Source organism: Alosa pseudoharengus, unplaced genomic scaffold, assembly GCF_046254945.1.
Source record: "Alosa pseudoharengus isolate Yale_2024_CS ecotype anadromous, Long Island Sound unplaced genomic scaffold, YU_APseudo_1.1 YU_APseudo_1.1_scf_5, whole genome shotgun sequence".
Lineage (NCBI taxonomy): Eukaryota > Metazoa > Chordata > Actinopteri > Clupeiformes > Clupeidae > Alosa > Alosa pseudoharengus.
This window is the reverse complement of record NW_027468837.1, coordinates 22208612-22211937: the sequence shown is the minus strand read 5'-3', so window position 1 is coordinate 22211937 and position 3326 is coordinate 22208612.

The following is a 3326-nucleotide window of genomic DNA, read 5'->3' as shown; positions in this document are numbered from 1 at the left end:
CATTGTACAATACCATGTGGGAAACAATTGACTTGCATTTGAGCTATCTGATAACTACCTCATTACAATTAGTAAAATGTAATTGTTTAGACACTGCAGAGGGTTCTCTGGTATACAAAGGCATTTATGAATTTAACAGCAAAAAATGTTGGTAATGCTTTACAATAAAGTGTGTTAACAAACTATTTCCAATTAAATGTATTAATTGGAAGCTATTTACTATCATTAGATAACATTAATACATTACTTACAAATAGTTTATAAGTCACTTAAAACATATTGTAAATGCATAATAAACCATATATGAATTACAAAATGGTTAGTTATACATTCAGTAGCCAGAAGATAACACTAATAGACTACTAGTAGTTTATAAGACACACATTGTATACACTGTAATATAGATGTCAAAAAACTCATAAACTTACAAAGATATAGTTCATCATTTAGAAAGATTATAGTAAATGGTGTGTAAGAAAGTGAGATGGATTGCTAACATGGTTCTTATCAGTTTGTAAGTTGTTTGGCAGCCCCTTTTAAGTAATTACCTAATGTTATCTAATGATAGTAAATAGCTAATAAACCATTTATTAATACCTTGTAAATTGTTTCTTAGCACACCTTATTGTAAAGTGTTACTTAATTATTTTTTGTGTAGTGAATAGTGAAACAAGCAGATGATAAATGAGAAAACCTTGGATCTTGAACCTTAACAGACTCCTCTAAGAATGCTGAATGCATAATTTTTTTGTGTGTGAAAATGTCAATGTTACTGTATGAGACATGCAGCAACATCTGACACATCAAAAGATATATGTTTCTCGGCAAACTTCTTCACAAACCATTATAAACAATGGAAGGCCTTATTGTATAATAAGAAGGTAGTGAAAGGCTGATGCATACTGAATTACTTGTACGTGAGAGATCTCACAAGGAGCAACTTGTGTTCCGTCTCTTGTTTACAAACATGTTCATGCTTCTGCAGGCTGTGAAGAAGAAGCCGTGAATGCGAGCGACCCTCTGTCTGTCACAGTTCCTGGGAACACAACCCCCCTAGTAAACACCAGAGCTGACCCAACAAGTGCCAGGGAGCTAGACCCCGAGGCTACTCCTCATGAGATGAGGAGAACCAGCAGCCATAAGATGTGTGCCCTTGTGCATTGCTAGTACCTTAACTAAGGTAACTTGATGCAAAAGGCACTTCTTTCAATAGGCTTAGCAAGAATCTCTTTTTCGGTTTGATTTGCTCAAAGAAGAATGAGCTTACACAAGTGATTTCAGTTATAGTTGTGACACTGTCCATCATCCTAACTGCTGATGTCATGATTAAAATTCAAACCCCTGTGCTCCATGTTCTCCATCAACTGTTATTCTATTATTATAATTATTAGGCCCATTAGATGATAGTAGTTGTGAACACACAACTCCACTGTCTGCTCAGTGATGACCACCACCCAGAGAAGCATCATATGGAGGTGAATGGTAATCCTTATAGATGACTTCATCCAGATAAGTGATGTTTGAAGGTTTGAGTGGGGATCTGTATTTCTCCTGATCAGGCTTTTCCGTGACACCATTGCTCTCTACGAAGCCCATCCCTGCGTCAGACAGCCCCCGGGGGCATACAGAGAGTTGCATTCTTGACAGCTGATTCACTAGATAAGGGTTTTTTATGTGTTAATCCCCTGCCGCCAGCCTGGATATCTCAGCCCTGACAGACGGCCTGGTGGTGCACCAGAAACACGCTCTCTTGGGAGGGCTCTCATGCACGTCCCCAAGGGGTCACGTACACCACACTAAACTCCACTATAAATCTGCCCCACCGAGCCTACTGGGATATCGATGACCCCTCACCCTTGGGCTCTCTAACACTCCGGAACAGGTAAGGAAAACGTGCCAGTTCTCTCTATTTTTTCCCTTCCTATCTCTCCCTCTATCTCATAAGGCACTGAATGATTTTCCAATGATGCTGGATGTTAGGAACTTGGCTATTAAGAAAGCTGTTGTGACTGCCTGGCAGGATACATGATTTACTTAGGCAATGTGTTGCATATAACTTCCAGTTTGTCAATCTCTGGGGGAATGTAGAATGAATATTTGCTTTTTTCCCCCTAACAGCAGTCCGGCTCCACTGTTTTAAGTCTGCTGTGTTGTGCAGGGCAATTTTGCATTATTAGTTGAAAATTCATGACCTATTCTATGAGAGTGTAATTATAACTTTGGACCTTCTAAATTAAACTTTGTTTGTCTAAATATGACTTCCAGCAGCAAGAGGCGGTCGGGCTCGAGCGGAAATAAATCCAACTTCATTAAAGTCACCCGGCAGACCACCCACAAAAATGAGAATTGGCTCGTCGCTCTCTGTCGAGTCAGATCATGCAAATGCAGCGTATCTCACTAACGAGGAGTAATTGCCATAGCCACTTGGCTCTGAGCGCTTGCGTTTACAGCTCCATGAAGACCTCGCAGTTCATACATAAATCCTTATCTTGGTTAATGGGGTCTCCACGAGGAAATGGAAAAACGAATGGAGCTGGCAGAACTATTTCTGAGGGACCCCATAATTCTAAACACTAGACAGACGCTGCCTGGGGAGTGATTTGACAGCACTCACAAGTAAACATACACTTCTCCGAGTTTTTACTTCACATCTCCCCAACACGGACATTTGGCTTTGCGAGGTGTGAAACCAAAATGTCACGAAAAAAAAGAGACTTATAACAAAATTTGACTCCAAGGGTATTCACAAGAGCAGCAGAATAAGCACTTACGTCACTTTTTAAGTCAGAAAAAGTTCCTTTTTGGATGCGGCCTTGAGAACAAAATGAAGCAACAATACATCCCCTCCAAGTCCCAGTGTTTTTAAAGATGTTCTTACAGTCTCAAGTGCCAGACACATGTTACTTCAGAATTGAGATTTGGCAAGAATTGTTTTTTTAGAACCTCTCAGCTAAGTCATTCGTGTTTAAGCCTTCATTAACACTTTCTTTGTGCATACTTCCACAATGCACTACACTACCAGCAAAAGGATTATTTGATTATTTAGTACAGTAATAGTTTGTAACTTTGTAGTTCATGAATACTGTTTTAAGTACAGCTCAACCAACCTTATTTCATAAAACACAGTTGTGTTCCTTTCATAATGTTGACCTGCAGTCTCTTTCTGCACCTGTTACCATTAGCAGTTTGAGGATGTGGTGGCATGGCATGATTGATGATCGAGGCCATTGCAGTCATATGCATTCCCATCTGGGTCTATGTGATCGTCCGACCTTTTCGCCCACTCGCTATAGCGCTATCTGTCTTTCCCTTAGACACTATTTTTG